Source organism: Amblyraja radiata, chromosome 8 (genome assembly GCF_010909765.2).
Source record: "Amblyraja radiata isolate CabotCenter1 chromosome 8, sAmbRad1.1.pri, whole genome shotgun sequence".
Lineage (NCBI taxonomy): Eukaryota > Metazoa > Chordata > Chondrichthyes > Rajiformes > Rajidae > Amblyraja > Amblyraja radiata.
In genome coordinates, this window is record NC_045963.1 from 41,896,257 (window position 1) to 41,917,592 (window position 21,336).

Sequence of the window (21,336 nt, forward strand, 5' to 3'; positions counted from 1 at the left end):
ACTGTATTTTGTGAACTAATCCTTAGTTGCCTAGATTAGTTGCCTTAAATAATAAAGAACCAACACCGCTTGAACGGTAGAACAAATACATAAAGTGGAAATAATTTGATCATTTCCTACTGAAAGCAGTCAAAAGTTCAGGGTGGGTAACTTTCAATGCTATTCATTTCTTTTGCTGTTTTTCTCTGTAGAAACGAGACACACGCAAACACACACACACACACACACACACACACACACACACACACACACACACACACACACATATACACACAGGCACACACAAACACACATTGCACAGTGTCACTTGGTGAAAATGTTAATTCATTCAAATTGCTCAAACTTTATCCTTTTTGCTCAGATTTGTTACTGACTGTCAATTCCTCCTGCAATCATTTGTGGGCAGTGTGCATTTTTACTGATCAAATAGGTGCTGACATTAAGAGGAAGGCTGTGTAACCTAAAATAGTGCTTGTATGCAGATGAAATGTTTGGCAGAGGGCCACAGCAGGATTTGATAGTTTCGCTCATTCTTCCTCCAGCCTGTGTCCGTGGGTCTTCATAACTACAAACAGCTCAGCTGTTTGATGGCAAAGGGAACTGCTACAAAGTCTTCAGCTGTTGACAGACTTGACTTGCTGAGAACGCAGGATAAATATAACTCAGGGGAGCTGATTCTTACATAGCCACAACTGCCTGAGTATCCGAGAGCGGAACGTATTAGCATTGGCAGACACAGCAGTGAGACTTTGCACAGGAGAGCAGCACATTTTATGCTCCAAACTCTGGCAGTGTGAAAGCGGGAGTCTGCGTGAACCTTTTATGGTAGTCAGCTTTATCTGAGCAAAGAAATACGCTCTCCTCTCTTCTCCACTACTTCCTGTATGATCTCAGCAGATGGACTAAGAGGAACGAGCAACTCATCTTCACTGGTTCTATACTGTGGGGGATGTTCGGCCAAACCAACTGTGGAACAACGACATTTCTCTCCACTGAGCCTTCCTACCCCGTTCTTGCCTCGATAACTCCAGTTTCAGGTAAGTGAGGCTTTTTCTCATCTCAGTAATCAAAACCAAAAATGAAATGATATGAAGCAGCTTTTACATTATCTAGGTATGGATATCTTTTAAACCAGGAATGTTGATGCTGTTTTTCTCCCCAAATCCAAATGAGCAACAATAGATCTGTTTTTTCTTGTAGCGTTAATGAAAACTTTGTAAGCACACACAAACTGTATCACGGTTTATCATAGTCATTAGGCTGTTTGTTAGACTCAGTCTGTGTGAAAGTTTGGAATGGTTCTGATGATGACAAAAAAAATGTCACAAAATAAGAATCATTATTTTCTATTTCTTAATGAGTTCACAACACAACATTAAATTTATAGGTCACCTATACTGCTGCAATATTTTCAGTAGTTTTGAGTGATTGCAATGTGTATTTCTGCCGAAAGCCAAATAATGTAAACTAATTTGCAAATCTAGCTAAGTGAAATCTTCTTATGCCATCAAGCTCTTTGTGGTTTGGATATATCACGGTGTGTTATTGACATAATTGTGATCTCCAGCTATCACCATCTGTTGAATGTGTTATTTGCCTGGCAGTGAGTATGCAGGATAGAAGTTCTGGGTGTGATGGGCCACACAAGTTGCAGAAGTCTTTCTCCACAATCAAAGAGAAACACCAGCTTGAGCAGATTTAGCTTCCGTTAAAGGCTATCTCCCTAAGACCATCATTTTCAGCCTCAGAATTTATGTAAATTCGATCTGGAAAGAATCCACCTACATACATAGAAGTCATATTGCACAATTTAAAGTCAATTTATCATCTCAAAGATTCTTTCATGAGGCTGGGAATTGTTCATTATTCTGAAACAGTCAATGGCTCAGTATTCCCAGGATCCATTATTTGCTTTCGACTGATTAATTTTTCTTTCTGTGTTGCTTACAAGTATAACGCTGTGATGAATTGTGTCATTGTTGGCAATTTTTGAACAGTTGTTTGGCAGTAACTTCTAATCTATTCTATAGAGATTTCTCTCATAAATATTAACCCTTATTAATGATCATTGCTCATTCACAGATATAGCTTGGAAACAGTCCATTCGGCCCACTGAGTCCACACCGTCCATCGATCACCCATTTACACTAGTTCTATGTTATCTGACTTTCTTATCCACTTCCTACACACTAGAGGCAATTTACAGAGGCCAGTTAAGATGAGGGAATGGTCATTGGATTCATATAACATGTTATGCAATGTTTCAGTAAATATGAAGCAACTGGTAAAAACTTAAAGCACAATGTGGGTGACTTATTGAAGCATATATTCTCCAAATCTTTTTTGTTAAACCAAGTACGTGTTAATTATCGAGACACAAAGAACTGCAGATGATGCAGTTACAAATGATGCAGGTCAGGCAGCATCTCTGAAGAAGATGGATAGGAGATCTTTCAGATCAGGGACCTTCTTCAGACTGAGTATTGAGTCTGGAGAAGGGTCCCGATCTGAAATGTCACCTACCATGTTCTCCAAAGATGCTGCCTGACCCGCTGAGATTTTCAGCTCTTTGTGTCACATATCAATTATCCACTGGTTTGGTATTTAATCTGGCTACATACCAACATAAGTAGCATTATCAATAACCTACAATGTACGGATACACAGATCTCGCTGTGTTTTTAGTTTGGTTGATATCACAAATAAGGACCTGTTAAGGCGCATTTCCAATTCACCAAATGTATGAAAGTGATATTAAAGATGAAATGCAAACAACAGACGTCTGCGGAAAATAGATATTACGGTTGCAGCAGCAAAGCTTCTGCAGCATCAAAGAGATGTATGGGTGGTTCTGCCTCAAAGGCAGCCAGCATAATCAAGGACCCACACCTCCCTGGCCACGCTCTTATCTCGCTACTACCATCCAGAAGCAGGTACAGGAGCCTGAAAACAGTGGCCACCAGGTTCAAGAACAGCTTCAATATGATCAGCCATGATCATATTGAATGGCGGTGCAGGCTCGAAGGGCCGAATGGCCTACTCCTGCACCTATTTTCTATGTATTTATGTTTCTTCCTATTAACCATCAAGCTTTTGAACACTGTACAACACTAACCACAACCCTGCCTCAGCAACTATGCTCTACTATGGACTTTGAAATGAATAGTGCAATCAAAACTAAAGGGCCTGACCCACTTGCCGATTTTTTTCGGTGTTTGCCGGCATCATTGACTGACGTTTCAGGTCACCAAAAATGACGTGGCGTGATAACATATTGACACGCGGTGTTTCCTCAGGTGTCTCAACATTTTTTTTGTCGCCGCTGGATTTTGAACATGTCAAAATCCAGCGGCGACTGCTGGCATCAATCAATGAAGCCGGCAGTCGCCGAAAAAATCACCAAGTTGGACAGGCCCTTAAGTCCCTAGTGAATTGTATAATAAACTAGACTAAGTGGGACCCGTTGGGTCCCAGCATCACACGGGAGGGCTGGTCCCCCAACGCAATATTCCACCTCTCCATCAATTCCAATATTGGTGGCCAGTGTGGTGGGGGGGGGCTTTCTGGAGCGCTAGTATGGGTGTTGTGGGCTGAAGGGACTGGTTTCTAGAGGGCTAGTATGGACGTGGGCCAAATGGATTCTTGGGCTGGCAGCTCAGTCACTCAAGCCTGTTGTGCTGGCAGCTCATTCACTCATGGCTGGTGGGCTGGCAGTCGACTCATGGCTATTCCTTGAAATTCCATTTCAAGCAGGGTGCAAGGCCACCAAATTCAAGTGCAGTTTCTTACGACTTCAAGCAGGGTGCAAGGCCACCAAATTCAAGTGCAACTTCATACCATTTCAAGCAGGGTGCAAGGCTACTAAAGACAGCGAGTCGTGACCTCTCCCTCCTCCATCTTGCAGAGACTGAGCCACGCCCACACTTCTGGGTTTTATAGTCCCTCCCCCTCCCACCAGAAGAGGTGTGGCCTTCATGGCGTGATTGGCAGGAAACAGAATTTCAACATTTTTTAAACACTAATAACTCTTTTATTTTTCATTAATGGGAAAAATCCTCGGCATCTGGTGAGTGGAGGGGTAAGATGGCCAAAAATCACAGCCATATGTGGTAGCGTTTTTTCTCAAATCAATATAAAGCGCAAACAGGAAGTGGTCAAGATTAGACTTTTAATTATATAGAAGGCAAGGCAACTTTCATTGGGCAAGGCAACTTTCATTGGGCAAGGCAACTTTCATTGGGCAACTTTCATTGGGCAAGGCAACTTTCATTGGGCAACTTTCATTGGGCAAGGCAACTTTCATTGGGCAAGGCAACTTTCATTGGGCAAGGCAACTTTCATTGGGCAAGGCAACTTTCATTAGGCAAGGCAACTTTAATTAGGCAACACAGATTTAGCATTTCCAAACCAAAGGCGACACAGCTTTAGCATTTCCAAACCAAAGGCAACACCGCTTTAGCATCTCCAAACCAAAGGCAACACAGCTTTAGCATTTCCAAACCAAAGGCAACACAGCTTTAGCATTTCCAAACTATATTTTCAAACCACATTAAGGGCACTGACAGGTCAGTAAAACCACTCACAGTTTAGTAGACATGTGTTCAGTGTTATTCACAGCGCAGACTGAAAGACTTGACCCTCTCACTCCCCCATCTTGCAGAGACTGACTAAGGCACTCAACACTTCCGGGTTTTATAGTCCCTCCGGAAGGGGCGTGGCCTTCAGGAGAGAGAATCTCAACATTTTTTAAACACTAATAACCCTTTTATTTTTCATCAAGGGGAAAAATCCCCTTGTCCTGCGCAGCGGAGGGGGACTCTGAGTAAGATGGCCAAAAATCACAGCCATAAGTGGCAGCATTTTTTCTAAAATCAATATACAGAACAACAGGAAATGGTCAAGATCAGACTTTTAGTAATATAAGATTAGTAAACGGGAATACTCGGTAAACAGGCCGTCATAGTGCAAAACTGAAGTGTGGACATGCAATCAAAACAGTTTTGCACTAATATGGTCTGTTTATGGAGTACTAATGATTATTATTTTTTTGTATTATTGATTATTAGATAATTATTTGTATGTTATTGCATTAATTGACCAGTCAAAGCTGCAGCAAGTAAGAATTTCATTGTTCCATTGCCGATACACATGACAATGAAACATTCAGATTCTCCACACAAAGTGCTGGAGTAACACGGGGGTCTGGCAGCATCTCTGGAAAAAAATGATGGCATCTCCAGAGATGCTGCCTGGCCCGCTGAGTTACTCCGGCACTTTGTGTCTATCTTTGTTATAAACCAGCATCTGCAGTTCCTTGTTTCTACAATGTCATGATTCAGTTGTCTCCGATGGAGCAGGTCAAAAGGGAAAGCTGACCAGCCCCTTGATGGGCCTCCTGTTTATCAGTAATTGATCTTTACTCCGACTGGATCGTAAAGTCATAAATAGCAACAGCATCAGCTCTTTCGCATTCTTCTTGGTCAGTTTTTGGATACAAAAGACATTGACCTGCATGCAGAGTTCCTGCTAGTATGACCTGCATAAATCTATGACCCTGAAACACATGTACATGTGTATCTATACGTATAGTGCAGTGTCCCAACCACGGGGTAGGGGTAAGTGAAGGTCAATTGGTTGAAATCCAAAGCTGTATAACCCATATTCTCAGCAAACTTATCGCATTCGAAAAAACTATCTTTTAGAGTTGAATTTATGGCTTGCCCATGAATAACAGGCTAAAAAAATCTTGCATTTAATTAGTACTTTCCATATCTTTTGGATGCCACAAAGCATAGGAAGGATATGGAGGCGTTGGAAAGGGTATAGAGGAGCTTTACAGGAATTATGTCTGGGTCAGAGGGAGAGATGGATTGCTTTCTCTATCTGAAATATTACCTCTGTTTCTCCCTCCACAGATGCAGCCAAATCTGATGAGTACCTTTAGCATTTTCTATTTTATTTCAGATTCTCAACATCTGCAGTTATTTTATTAGGGGTGCAGAGGAGGTTTACCAGAATGCTGCCTATATTAGAGAGTATTGGTTAGAGGGAGAGGTTTGACAGACTTGGATTGTTTTCACATGAACTCCGGAGTATATGAACTAGAAGTATATAAAATGATGAGAGGTATCAACAGAATAGACAGTGAGAACCTTCTTCCCAGGAAAGAAAATTCTTTACTAGAGGGCATAACTTTAAGGTGAGTGGGGCAAAGTGTAAAGGAGACGTGCAGGGCAAGTGTTTACCCAGAGGGTGGTAAGTGCCCGGAATGTGCTGCTGGAGGTAATGATTGATGTAGATACGATAGTGGCATTTAAAAGACGGAGGGATAGGCACATGGATATGCAGGGAATGGAGGGATTTGGATTATGTGCAGGTAGATAAGAGTGGTTCCTGGCATCAGGTTCAGCACTGACATTGTCGGCTGAAGGCCTGTTCTTATGTTGTACTGTTCCATGTTCTATGTTTTGTGCAAATAGCTATTTTGAAATCTCATGTTTAATATTGCCAGTTAAAGCTTGTAAGTGTTTAGGAGTGATTGGCACTAAATTGGAAGTAGATCGATACCATTATACTAAATTTTAATCACTAAACCATTTTATTCAGTCAATAAATAAGTTAAAACTTTTGATCAGCACTATACTGAATAATTAATTAGTTGCCTCACAGCGCCAGAGACCCAGGATTGAACTTGATCTCGGCTGCTGTCTTTGTGGAGTTTGCACTCTCTCTCTTCCACCGGGCGGGTTTCCCCACATCCCAAAGACGTGCAGGTTTGTAGGTTGTTTGACCTGTGTAAAATTGGCTGTAGTGTGTAGGGTGTGGATGAGACCGTGGGATTACATAGAACTAGCGTGATTGGTGGTTGGCACAGGCTGAAGGACCTATTTCCATGCTGTATCTCTAAATTAAACTACACTATGTTAAATTTTAAAAATGGTGGGCAGGAATCGTGTACTTCAGTATGCAATGGGTAATTTAAATCTCCACGTATGTTGGTCAAATCAAGTTAACAATAGTATTATGAAGAATGAATTCCTGCAGTGTTAATATAATATTTTTTAAACTAGTGCATTGAGGGGCGGGGGGGGGGGGGGGGGGGGGGGGGGGGCGGAGATCATATGATAGAATTCAGATGGAAAGTGAAGCACTTCAAAACAAAACAAAGGAAACTTTGAAGGTACCAGGAGTGAGGACTGAGATGGTTATGACAGATTGGAGAACTTCACTAAAAGGCATGACCAACAATTAAGAAAGGAATGCAGGGATTGTAACTATTAGACATTCCGTTCTGGTGCAAAATCTCAAAAGGAAACATGACCCAAAGATTTATAGCAAAATAAGTTAAAGGAAATAAATTTAAAGGTAAGTAGTCAAAAAAGTAGTAAAATCTGAGGATTGAAAGCAGTTTGAAATTCAGTAAGGAAGACACAAAGTGCTGGAGTAACTCAGTGGGTCAAAGCAGCATCTCAAGAAACATAAAAACGTAGAAAAATAGGTGCAGGAGTAGGCCATTCGGCCCTTTGAGCCAGCACCGTCATTCAATATGATCATGGCTGATCATCTAACATCAGTACTCCGTGCCTGCTTTTTCCCCATATCCCATGATTCCTTTAGCCCTAAGAGGTAAATCTAACACTCTCTTGAAAACATCCAGTGATATGGCCGCCACTGCCTTCTGTGGCAGAGAATTCCACAGATTCACAACTCTCTGGGTGAAGAAGTTTTTCCTCATCTCAGCCCTAAATGGCTTACCCTTATTCTTACATTTAAGAATTTTATATGTTTCTATAAGATCCCCTCTCATCATTCTAAACTCCAGTGAATACAAGCCCAGTCTACCCATTCTTTCATCATATGTCAGACCCGCCTTCCAGGAAATTAACGTTGTGTACCTACACTGCACTCCCTCAATAGGAAGAATGTTCTTCCAAAATTGCACATTGCAATGAAGGCCAGCATGCCGTTTCCTTTCTTCACTGCTTGCTGTACCTGCATGCTTACTTTCAGTGACTGATGTACAAGCACACCCAGGTCACATTGCACCTCCCCTTTTCCTAATCTGACACCATTCAGATAATAATCTGTTCTTGCCACCAAAGTGGATAACCTCACATTTATCCACATTATACTGGATCTGCCATGCATCTACCCACTCAACCAATCTATCCGTCACCCTGCAACCTCATAGCATCCTCATCGCAGCTCACACTGCCTCCCAACTTTGTATCATCCGCTCACTTGGAGATGTCACATTTAATTCCCTTGTGTAAATCGTTAATATACATTGTAAGTAACTGGGGTCCCAGCACCGAGCCTTGCGGCACCCCACTAGTCACTGCCTGCCATTTTGAAAAGGACCCATTATAAATTCACCTGTCTCTGATTGTAAGGGACCTACATTTGTCTTTGCTAATCTTTTCCTTTTTACATATCTAAAGAAGCTTTTAGAGTCCGTTTTTATATTCCCCGCAAGCTTTCTTTCACGCTCTTTCCCCCCCCCTTTTAATAACCCCTTTGTCCTCCTCTGTTGAGTTCTAAATTTCTTCCAGTCCTCCAGTTTGCTGCTTCCTCTGGCCAATTTATATGCCTCTTCCTTGAATTTAACACTATCATTGATTTCCTTCGTTAGCCACGGTTGAGCAGTCAAGAGAACACTGATAGGTGACGTTTCGAGTCGAGAGCCTTCTTCAGACTCGAGACCCTTCTTCTGACTCACTTCAGACTTCTTCAATCTGATGAAGGGTCTCGACCCGAAACATTACCCTTCTTTCCAGAGATGCTGCCTGTCCCGTTGAGACTCCAGCATTTTGTGTCTACCTTCGATTTAAACCAGCATCTGCAGTTCTTTCCCACACTGATAGGTGACGCATTGGGCCTAGACCTTTCTCCAGACTGAAGAAGTCTGAAGTGAGTAAGAAGAAGGGTCTCGAGTCTGACGAAGGCTCCCTATCCAAAGCTTTAAGGGTAGAAGAGTAAAGTGTAAAGGAAATGTGCGGGGCAGGTATTTTAGCAGTTGACAGTGAGTTCAGCGTAGTTCATGGCATCATGTTCAGCACAACCATTGTGGGCTGAAGGGCCTGCTCCTGTGTTGTACTGTTCTATGCTCTAAGAGAGTCTGGATAGGCTGAGAGTGGTTTCCCTTCCGCGTTTGTAAAATCATAACGGGCATAGATATGATGGAGGTCACAGTCTGTTTCCCATTGTGGTTACAACTCAAGGGCATATATTTATGGAGAGAGAGAAATATTCAAAGGTGACGTGAGAAGTAAGAAGGGTGGTTTGCAGATAATTTGTCATGTGGGGGAAGGACGGCTGGAGATAGCGACTGAGATTGTGAGGTAGTAAGTGGAGAACAAAAGTTTGCTGCTTCTGGAGCTGCAGCCACCCATACATCCATGATCCACTGCAATTTGTCTACTGCCTCCATAGGCCCACGGTCCATGGAGCCGCAAACTGTGAGAATAGACAACAAAACATCGTCCAAGGAACTGCAGACGCTAGTTTACAAAAAAATAGACACAAAGTGGTAGAATAATTCAGCAGGTCAGGCAGCATCTCTGGAGAAAATGGATAGATGACGATTCGGGTCGGGACCCTTCTTCAGACCTCCTCCACGATAATTCCCACCACCGGTGCGTAAAGTTTAGCTGAGAGGTACAGCATGGAAACAGGCCCTTCTGCCCGCAGAGTCCATGCCCACCAGTGATCATCCTGCATACTATGTTATCCCATTTTCATATCCCACACAATAGGGGCAATTTGTAGAAGCCAATTAACATACAAACCTGCACGTCTTTGGAATGTGGGAGGAAACCCGAGCACCCGGAGAAAACCCATGCGGTCACAGGGCGGATATACAATCACCGCACGGACAGCACCCAAAGTCAAGATCAAACCCGGGTGTCTGGCTCTGTGAGGCAGCAGTTCAATCAGCTGTGCACTGTGCCACCCAAAAGGTTGATGTATTTCAGTGAAAGTAAGGAGAGAGATTGTGACTGCTCTGATTAAGTTAGCCCATGCATTGGCAAACATATAGACATGTTATCATGCTGATTTCCATTTAAACATCGTGTTCAAGTACGCTGAAAATATGTTTCTCATTGCCAGAAGCCATTAGGTCATGTTTTTAAATAATGTTTTGAAACGTTTTGATGACGAAGTTAAATGCTTTGCAGAACAGGGAAGTAATTGCCAATCTTCCTAATTTGTCCCGAAGTTTCTCGAGAATAATCTGCATCCTACGCAACCCTTACATGCATTGCCAAATACTTCTTGCCCTTGCTTTCATCTCATTATTCTGGGCAGCGCTGCCATTACTTAGTGGAGATAGTGAAGTTCTGGTATCTAGCTTGCAGAGTGGAAAGGGGAACTGTAAAGAAAGCCTGTGCATTGTGATCGTTGATACTTTTGTCCATGATTCATGAAACAAAATGTGAGCTGGACAATTGCTGAGGCACATTACTCAATCAATCTGTGCTATTTTGATTTTTAATAGATCAGCATAACTTTTTCTTACGTGCTCCTTAAACTAAATGGGCAATGGCTGTGGGGTAATGGCGCAGTTGAGTGAGCACTTGGAAAGAGGCATTAACATTGTATAGCACGGAGAGAGGCCCTTCAGCCCAACTCATCCATGCTGACAAAGTTGCCCTATCGAAACTCGACCATTTTGTCCATGTGTTGAAAGGAACTGCTGATGCTGCTTTACACCAAGGATAGACGCAAGGTTCTGGAGTAGCACAGCGGGTCAGGCAGCGTCTCTGAAGAAACCCAAAACGTTGCCCATCCTTTTTTCTTCAGAGATGTTGCCTGGCCCGCTAAGTTAATCCAGAACTTTGTGTCTATCTTCCCATTTGTCCATATTTGGATAGGAAACCATGTGCCTGTCCAAATGTCTTTTAAATGTTGATATTGCACTCAACTGGCATTGCGTTCCATTTACGTCTTGCTCTCTGTGTGAAAAGGCCGTCTCTTAGTTTCCAATTAAATCTTCCCCCTCCCTACCTTGGGAAAAGACAGGTGCATTCATCCTATCATAGTCATAGAGAGCCATAGAGTGTGGAAACGGGCCCTTTGGCCCAACTTGCCCACACCGGCCAACATGTCCCAGCAACACTAGTCCCCCTGCCTGCTCTTGGTCCACATCCCTCCAAACCTGTCCTATCCATGTAGCTGTCGAACTGTTTCTTAAACGTTGGGATAGTCCCAGCCTCGACTACCTCCTCTAGCAGCTTGTTCCATACACCCACCACCCCTCAGATTCCTATTAAACCTTTTCCCTTTCACCTTGAACCTATGTACTCTAGCCCTGGATTCCCCTCATGAATTTATACATCTCTATAAGATCACCCCTCAGTTTATCACACTCCAAGGAATAAAGTCCCAGCCTGCCAAACTTCTCCCTTTTGCTCAAGCACTTGAGTCCTAGCAACATCCCCGTAAATCGTCTCTGCACTCTTGCCAGTGAAATGGCATCTTTTCTGCAGCAGGGTGACAAAAACTGAACACAAAATTCCATGTGTGGCCTCAGCAACGTCTTGTACAACTGGTGTTGCCTTGGTTTTAAATATTTTTGTAGTGTGTTATGTGCACATTAAAACATATTGCAAAGTACGTAACATGGAAGCAGTGTGGAAATTTGCTTGGAAATATTTGTGGATTATCAACTTGAATTTGCCTTGAAGCTGTAACGATCTGTTTACATGAACATTGAATTGTGGGGGTTTCCATTCTGACCCAACTCGATTGGTGAACATTTCTTGCTGGATGATGGATGGTGAGTCTGGCTTTTCTTTTGTTGAATCCAGTGCAGTCTAATGTGTTGTAGTACCTTTTGGTTGAAAAGATAGATTGGCATCATGTTCGGCATAGACATTGTGGGCTGTTCCTGTGTTGTGCCGTTCTATATTCTATGGTTTAATAAATTGTGGAAAACAAAGAGATTTTTGTAATAGTAGTAGTGGTTAGTTTATTGTTACATGCAACTAGATACAATGAAATACATTTTTTGCATTTATTCCACTAAAATCATACCATACATAAACACAATCATATACAAGTAAAAGAGTGCAACGATTCCGTAAGTTTCTTCTGAGGCAATATTTCAGTTTAGTTTAATTTATTGTCACATGTGTCGAGGTGCAGTGAAAAGCTTTTGTTGCGTGCTAACCAATCAGCAGAAAGACTATACTGTATGTGATTAAAATCGAGCCATCCACAGTGCACAGATACATGATAAAGGGAATAACATTTAGTGCAAGATAAAGTCCAGTAAAAGTCCGGTTAAAGATAGTCCGAGGGCCTCCAGCGAAGTTGATAGTAGCTCTGGACCATTTGCTAGTTGTCTATAGGATGGTTTAGTTGCCTGATAACAACTGGGAAAAAAATACACAAAGAGTCGCCACTTTTCTAATGACATCTCATAGCTTTCAAGTATCAAATTCTTCAAAATATTGAGTCTTATCTTGACTTTAGAGGCCTATGTCCTGGCTTTGGTAATGTAGGGACATTTTGTGCTTATGCAAAGTATTGGTCAATTGCCTGCAGTTCAGGGGAGACTGAGGGTTGGTGTAATAAAGATTGTTGGAGGTGCAGTGTGTGTGACTGAAGAGATGGGAATGTGTGGAGCAGACTCCAAGGAACGTAGGACGGCTGTTTTGTAAGATGAGAGGTAAGGAGAATGAGATGGGAACACGCAGCACTCACAGGCAAGGTCCCTAGCTTGATAATAGCAGCTTGTATAATATAACTGCAAAATATCTCTGGATACTTCACGGCAGCATCTGACACAGAAGACGTTGGAGCAAGTACCCAGAAGCTTGATCCAAGTGAGATATTTCTGAACTGGGGACGTGCGATGTGAAGCAAGGACGGGGACAGAGTCAATGCACAACTCAGGGGTTTGACTGTTGGTTCAGACAGGAAGCCAGAATTAAGGGAGGGCAGAGGTTTTGGAGAGTTGTAGGGATTGATGCTAGTGGCGGCATGGTGGTGCAGTGGTAAAGTTGCTGCCTTACAGCGCCAGAGCCCGGGTTCAATCCTGACTACGGATGTTGTCTGTACGGAGTTTGTACGCTCTCTTCGTGATCCTGTGGGTTTTCTCCAGGTGCTCCAGTTTCCTCCCACATTCCAAAGACGTATAGGTTTGGAGATGAATTGGCTTGGTAAAAAAAAAATGTCCCTGGTGTGTAGGATAGGACTAGTGTACTGGGACTGCTGGTCAGCGTGGGCCGACGGGCCTGTTTCCGCATTGTATCTCCAAACTAAGGAGGTGCTATCACAACATTTATATGACATTTGGACACATGGATAGGAAAGGTAGAGAAGGATATCGACCAAACGCAGGTAGGTGGGACTAGTGTCGGCCTGGGCAATTTGGACCAAAGGGCTTGTTTTCATACTGTATGATTCTATGAATAAATGACTATGACTTATCTTCAGATTGTCCTATTATTAATGTGCTATACAAGAACTGTGAATTACAAGTGCATTCATGCTGCTTAAAATAAAAGCTCCTTCATGTAGGAAAGTGGTTGTGTTTGCTAGCAACACGAAATAAAAATATTGGCTGACATTACACGAGTGCCTGTGGCTTCATGTGCAGTGTTATGACAGAAGCCTGCAGCTGCTGCCTCCCTGATCCTCAGCTGAAAGCTCCAGCTGTCAGGTTTAGTACTGGCTTCCTTTGAGACCAACGTTGTGTGTAAGTGGTACTTTGGAAGGCTTGATATATAGCTGGATCTGCTGCGCCATGCTGCTTGGTCTGCACTATACATACAACAATCAACAAAACAGCACACGAACAGTCTGAAGGCATTTGAACAGTCTGATGAGGGGTTCCAACCCGAAACATCACTCATCCATTTTCTCCAGTGATGCTGCCTGACCCGATGAATTACTGCAGCACTTTGTGTCCATCTTCAGCACCGGAACAGGCTCTTCGATCCTCAACGTCTGTGCCGATCTTGACGCCAAGTTCAAGTCTTATTTGCCTGCACATAATCCAATTCCTCCATTCCCTGCAAAACAAACTATGGACTTTAGAGGTACAGTGAGGAAACAGGCCCTATGGCACACTCCTCCACGCCCCCCCCGCCCCCCCCCCCCCCCCCCCCCCCCCCCCCCCCACCGGGTTATTCACGTTCCCCCCCCGCGGGTTATTCACACACCCCCCGCCACAACCCCCCCCCCCAGGTTATTCACACTCCCCCCCCCCCCCATCCCTGGGTTATTCACACAACCTCCCCCCCGGCTGCCTCAAAAAGGCAGCCAAAATCATCAAAGACCCACACCATCCTGGCCACACACTAATTTCACCATTGCCATCGGGAAGAAGGTACAGGAGCCTGAAAACTAACGTCCAGGTTCAGGAACAGCTTCTTCCCTACAGCCAAGCAAGCAAGAATTTCATTGTCATATCTGGGATATATGACAATAAAACACTCTTGACTCTTGACCCCTGCCCCCCCCCCCTTCCGCACCCCCCACCACCCCCTCCCCAACCCCTCCCCCCTGACCCGCCTCCATAAATATGATTGCCTCCATAAATTCCATAATTTTCCTTGTGGGGGGGTGATTGACTCCGGGGGGTGCCTGTCTCTGGGGTGAGCGCAGATGCCACGCCCCCCCCCCCTCTCTCCACATTGGGGGATGGGGCCTAACGGGTCCCACTTCATCTATCTATATTACTAAATATCTGATCTTGACCGCTTTTGGCCAACTGTGCTGCGATTTCCGAGAGAACGCCGCCACCTACGGCCGTCATATTTGGCCACCTCGCTCAGAGCCCCCCTCCGCCGTATGAGTGCGGAGGATTGTTTCCGTCGATGAAAAATGAGAGAGATATTAATGTTTTTACAAAATTCCCCATTCTCTCTGCTGCCCCCGCTGGCGGCAGGGGGAGGGACTATAAAACCAGGAGGTGTCGTGCCTCACTCAGTCTCTGCCAGACCAGGAAGCGAGAGGGTCACGGCTCTCTGAGCTGCGAATAACACTGAACACACGTCTACTCCACGGTGAGTCCCCTCGATGCGGCTGTAAAGTGGCTGCAGCCCTTTTTAAAAAGTTTGTGTTCACAAAATGAATTTTGGTTGTCGGGTGTCTGCAGCCCAATTGTTTGCCTCGCCTTTATTAACAAGTTTGTGTTCACAAAATGAATATTGGTTGTCGGGTGTCTACAGCCCAATTGTTTGCCTCGCCTTTATTAACAAGTTTGTGTTCACAAAATGAATTTTGGTTGTCGGGTGTCTGCAGCCCAATTGTTTGCCTTGACTTTTTGACAGGTTTGTGTTCACAAGATTAATTTTGGTTGTCGGGTGTCTGCAGCCCAATTGTTTGCTTCGACTTTTTGACAGGTATGTGTTCACAAAATGAATTTTGGTTGTCGGGTGTCTGCAGCCCAATTGTTTGCCTCGCCCAAGCATCCATACGGCCCACAATGTCTATACTAGCCCTCTGGAAACCAGTACCTTCAGCCCGCAACACCCATACTAGCGCAACAGGCAGCCCCCCCCCCCCACTGGCGAGCAGTATTGGAATTGGTGGAGAGGTGGAATATTGCGTTGGTGACCAGCCCTCCTGTGTGATGCTGGGACCCAACAGGTCCCACTTAGTCTAGTATCTCTCTAAATCTCTCCTTGCCTCCCATGGGGGCTGTGAGTGAGTGGTGTAATATTGCGTTGGGGGACCAGGCCTCCCGTGTGTGGGACCCAATGGGTCCCAGTTGGTCTAGTACTTATTAAAAGTCTCATCTTGTATGTGTGTATGTGTTATTCTACCTTCGTCAAAACGCCACGCCCTAGAGCAGAACTTTTCACAGATTATTAATCACATTAACCCCGTCTTCAAAGTAAACTGCTTCCCGTCACATTTCATGCTATATTTCACAGATTATAGCGTTTTATAAATAGCTAAAAAAAAGTTTTTAAATAGCAAACCTTCTTCAACCCGCTTCGAGTGACATTACAAAGGGGTGGTGGGCGGCCACCAAGGAGGAATGTGCAGCCACCAGCTTTCAGTGACATCAGGGGGAGGGCTGCATTTAAATTAACATTCCACTTTTTCCGACTCGGGCTTCTACCTGCTGGGGTTTTACGCTGCCGTCAAGGAGGCATCGAGACCGCGGCGAAGGAGACATTGAGACCACAGCGGTGAGGCCTCGCGACGATGGGGCCACTGGGGAGGTCAGGATGGAGAGTGGGGGGATTGAGGGAGAGGAGGGGGTAAGGATGGTAGTTGTCACGTCTAGACTCCCCCTCTCGCTCCCTCCCTCTCTACCCACTCTCCGCCTCTCTACACCCTCCCTATCTACCCTCACTCCCACCCTCTTTACCCCCCTCCCTCTCTACCCCTCTTCTTTCCTCGCCCTCTCTCTCTCTCTTTACCCCCCTCCCTCTGCCCCTCTCCCTCTCTACCCTCCCCTCCCTCTCCCTCTCCCTCTCCCTCTCTACCACCCCTCCCACTCTACCAGGGCCTCGAGATCTATGGGGGCCTATGCAGGGCTGGATTAACCTATAGGCTTCATAGGCTGAAGCCCAGGGCCTCAAAATCTAGGGGGCCTCCGGCAAGGCGTTTTTTCCCAGAGTAAAAAAAATCCAGAGAAAAAGAAATTGGAGCGCTATCAGCGTTTCCACTTTGACGGAAATTACCCGAAATTCTGGTTCCAGCCCGCTGGAAGTTTAGGGGGAAAAAATTGTGACCATCCGCGCCTGCGCAGTTGGGGGAAGCCGGTGACGCAGTAGCGACGCAAAATGACACTGTCTCTCCACGTGTGCGCATTGGGCTCGGGCGGGTTCAGATCTCCATTTGCACTCCACACAATCACCTCGATGCCTCGTGTCTACCAAAGATCCTAAGTGTCTACTCCAGGTAAGTAGTGGAATATTGCGTTGCGGGAATGCCTGTTTCTCCGGGCCGGGGGGTGCTGCGGTGTCTGCGGCGCGGAGTTGGAGCCTCGCTGCATGGGAGGGAGAGAGAGGGGGAGGGAAGGAGAGAGAGGGGGCGTTGAGACAGAGGGGAGGAGAGAGGGAGGGGAGAGGTAGAGGGATAGAGAGAGAGAGAGAGAGAGAGTGAGAGAGAGAGAGAGGGGGAGAGGGAGAGAGGGAGAGGGAGAGAGAGAGGTAGAGGGAGGGGGAAGGAGGAGGGGGAGAGGGAAAGGGGATTATCTTTAGTGATATTGCAAAATTAAGGTAGGTTTTAGAGCAATTATATTTTCTCCTCCATATGAATAATATCAAACAATTGGAACTGCTTTCTTTTCCTTGATAACAATACTGAAAAATATGTGTTCCATAGTTTGCAACTTTCATTTTGCATCATATTTCTAATGTCTACACACTAACACAGTCGAACAGTAACAGGCAATCAAATCAACACACAAAACATTTTCTTAAAAAATGTTTTATTTACTGCAAAAACGTACAGTATTTTATTTGCAGTGTTTGCATGCTCCTTTATAACATTTTACATAACATTTTACAGTACCACTTGATTATTAAACAAGGACAGCTCCAATTCTTGATTAAAAAAAATGTATACAACAATGACTCCAATCATCCCATTCCAACCACTCGTTATTCTTGACTCAACCAAAATTATTTCTGAAATATTGGTCTTAAATTTGGTGCAGAAATGCTCCAAAATAAGGCTCAGAATGCACCAGAGAGCATCTAAAGCTCCACAGCTTCCGGGGCCCTTAAGCGGGCCCTGGACCCTGGCCCCTGGCCGCAAGGGTCTTTGAGCTTCGCGCTTGTGATATGCGCTGCATGCACTTATTTCACATAAAATTTTTGTAATCCTGCCATGCCACCCCCGTTTTGAAAAGCTTCGTAAGGGCCAGGTGTGTAATATTTTTGACACTGTCATAGGCCTTTCTTACATATGCTGTCACAACGCACTGTAGTCTCTAAACAACACTTCAGTAATTTTCCTTGCCCTCCGTTTCAGAATAATAGTGTTTTAAGCCGATAACTCGACACTAGCACTGGCAATAAATAAAAAGCGCAGCTTTCCAGCCCTTATCTCATTGGCCACGCTCGGCTGCACATCGGTGTCAATCTGGTGGACTCTTCCATCTTCCTCTCGTCGTGGGGGTGGGGGATTGGGAGGGGCCTCACAAGTGGAATAGCCTAGGGCCTCTCTTCGTCTAAATCTGGCCCTGCACTCTACCACCCCTCTCTCTCTACCATCCCTCCCTCTCTACCACCCCTCCCTCTCTACCTTCTCTAAACTTGGTCTAGTATGACTATAAAACACTCTTGATTCATTGAGCGACAGCTTCAGTGAAGTTGAGGAAGCCCACATCATGTGGCTGATGCTGCTCCCTGTATTTCTTTTAGTTGTCCGTCATGTAGTGTAGATCATGTCCACTGGTCGACCTCAAGATGTTCAGAATCCACTCTGAGATACAGGGAACACACCTTGGCTGGTGGTGGTTGAGAAGAAAATAAAGCAATGGCTTTCCCTGTGCTAACAGCAGGGGGACCCCAACGTAATCTTCTTTCCTGAATGATCATGGCATCCCTGTGGTCCATTAGAATGTCCTTCTCTTTCCTGATGTAAATGATGATGTTGTGGACTGGCAAATGAAGTTCATCACCATTGGGTGTAAGACCTTTATCAGGTTAACTGCCTGCGCCCAAGCCCTTGTTATTTTTTGACTTGGTATGTTACCCTTTTCAGTTTTGTTTCGGCCATGAATAGAAACACAGAAACATAGAAAATACGTGCAGGAGAGGCCATTCGGCCATTTTGAGCCAGCACCACCATTCAATATGATCATGGCTGATCATCCAAAATCAGTACCCTGTTCTGGCTTTTCCCCCATATCCCTTGATTCCCTTAGCCCTAAGAGCTAAATCTAACTCTCTCTTAGCGACGGGGCTATCCTGAATAACGTTGTAGGACTTAGTCAAAGATGTTCAAGGCAAGGACTGAGACATGGTTGAGGAGGTCTTCAAATTGTCTTCCTCCCTCTCCATGATGAGTTCACAACAGTTCTTGGTTCTCAGTTGGAGGAGGCTTTGGTGTTTGGGGCCATAGATAACATTTACAGCAGGGAAAACCCACATGAGTCATGGCCTTGATGTGTTTTGGAGCCTCCTGCTCTCTCTCCAGCCACAACCTGTTCTGTAGGTCGCTGGGTTTCATTGGACCTTTGCCTTCTGGTGACTGTCTAGTCGTTTCTTTTCACTTGATAAAAGGTAGAACTTCCAATTCACAAACACCATAGGTTTGTGGGTGATTAGCTCCTCAACCTACTTGTCAACTCAATCCCACCTCTTCTTAAATAAAGAATTGCATTTACGTTAACTCAATGTGTTTTAAAACACTCGCATGACTAGCAACCTGCATCTTCACCAAGGACCGATCCTCTTCATTGAACTGCATAGAGTTGCTGAATCTGTGCCACATCGAACATGCAGCAGCTTCAGTGGGCAAAACTACCCGTGTAACAGTTGGAACAACAAAGCTCTCAAACTGTGTTCTCCAATTCTGCGCTGGCATTTCCCATGTGTGTACCAGTGAGTTGAGACTTTTGGTCAGGCATGTCAGAAGGTGGCTGTTCTACACTTGCTCAGATGGGACCCCAGCACTTAGAAGTTGTTCTGAACTGCCATCATCAGGAATGGAATTCTCCTCACCTGACCTCACTGGAGAATATTGTGATTTGAATAAAAATGTCTTGGTATTCTTAGAGTTTTCCAGTTGCTTCAACTCGTAGAAATTGCTAAAACAGCAAAACACAAAGTAGGTGGCTCGGTGTCGCAGCGGCAGCGCCAGAGACCAGGGTTCAATCCTGACTGGTGCTGTTCTGCTTGTGACCACATGTGTTTTCTCCAGATGCTGCGGTTTCCTCCCACACTCCAAAGACATACGGGTTTGTAGGCTAATTGACTTGATAACATTATAAATTGTCCCTAATGTGTGTAGGGTAGTGTTATTGTTCAGGGATCACTGGTCGTCACTCACTTAACCACCAGCAAACTGGGCAGCAGCTACAAAATGCATTTAACTTGCACGCCCCATACCTGTGATTTCTACAACCTTAGAATGGTTTGGATTCTTGGTACTTGAAATCGTTAAGGCAGGCCTTAAAGCCTCACACCATTCTGAGTTGGAAATATCTCACTGGTCCTTCAGTGACACCAGGTCCAACTCCTGGAACCCCTACCTCTTCAGCACTATGGGAAGACCTTCACTAAGTGGACTTCAGTGTTTCATTAAGGTGGCTCACCACTTACTTCTCGAGGGCAAATTGATTTCCAGTTCCTAGAAACATAGAACATACTGTCGATATGTATAGTACAGCAACAGTCCCAGCAGCATGGTGGTGCAGCGGTAGAGTTGCTGCCTTTACAGCGCTAGAGATCCGGGTTCGAACCATGACTACAGGTGCTGTCTGTACGGAGTTTGTACATTCTCCCCATGACCATGTGCGTTTTCTCCGGGAGCTCCTGTTTTGTCAGACATTTCAAAGACGTACAGGTTTGTAGGTTAATTGGCTAACGTAAGAATTGTAAATTATCCCTAGTGTGCAGGATATTGCTAGTGTACGGGGATCACTGGCCAGTATGGACTCGGTGGGTCGAAGGGCCTGTTTCTGCGCTGTATCTCCAAACTAAACTAAAGTTCTTTAAGCCCACAACGTCCGTGCCGAACATGATGCCAAGATGAACTAGTCTCATCTGCTTGAATATGATCCATATCGCTCCATTCCCTGCATATCCATATGACTTTCTAAAAGCCTCTTAAATGCCACTATTATACCTGTCTCCACCATCACCCTTGGCAGTGCGTTCAAGGCACTCACCACCTTCTTTGCCGCTCTCACCTTAAAGTTAAGGAGATGAGGAGGAATTTATTTAGTCAGAGGGTGGTGAATCTGTGGAATTCTTTGCCACAGAAGGCTGTGGTGGCAAAGTCAGTCGATAAATTTAAAGCAGAGATAGATAGATTCTTGATTAGTACAGGTGTCAGTGGCTCTGGGGAGAAGGCAGGAGAATGGGGTTAGGAGTGAGAGACAGATCAGCCATGATTGAATGGATGGGCCGAATGACCTAATTCTGCCCCTATCACATGATCTTATGATCATATGCCCTCCAGTCATTGACATTTCAACCCTTTTTAGTTTAGTTTACTTTCTGACTGTATACCCTCTCTTTGTTTCTCATAATTGTATATACTTCTATCAGGTTTCCCCTCAGCCTCTGGCATGCCAGAGAAAACAAACCAAATCTGTCCAGCCTCTCCAGATACCTAACACCCTCCAATACAGTCAGCATGATTTCTAAGAAAGATAATTCTGAACATGCCAATTGCAAAGCCACATTTTTT

At 44.7% G+C, this 21,336-nt stretch overlaps 1 protein-coding gene across 5 annotated transcripts in view; it reads left to right on the forward strand.

Annotated features, from left to right (window-relative positions):
- The first annotated feature begins 542 nt into the window (after nt 1-542).
- Nucleotides 543-21,336, forward strand: part of filip1 (filamin A interacting protein 1) — a 133,475-nt gene continuing 112,681 nt past the window's right edge. For 3 of the 5 annotated variants that reach the window (XM_033025675.1, XM_033025678.1, XM_033025679.1), the window contains exon 1: nt 561-1,037. The gene's annotated coding sequence lies outside the window, so the exon portion shown is untranslated. Of the gene's footprint in view, nt 1,038-16,761; nt 16,870-21,336 lie in introns of those variants that run through there. The other 2 variants (XM_033025680.1, XM_033025681.1) reach the window with 2 other exon arrangements.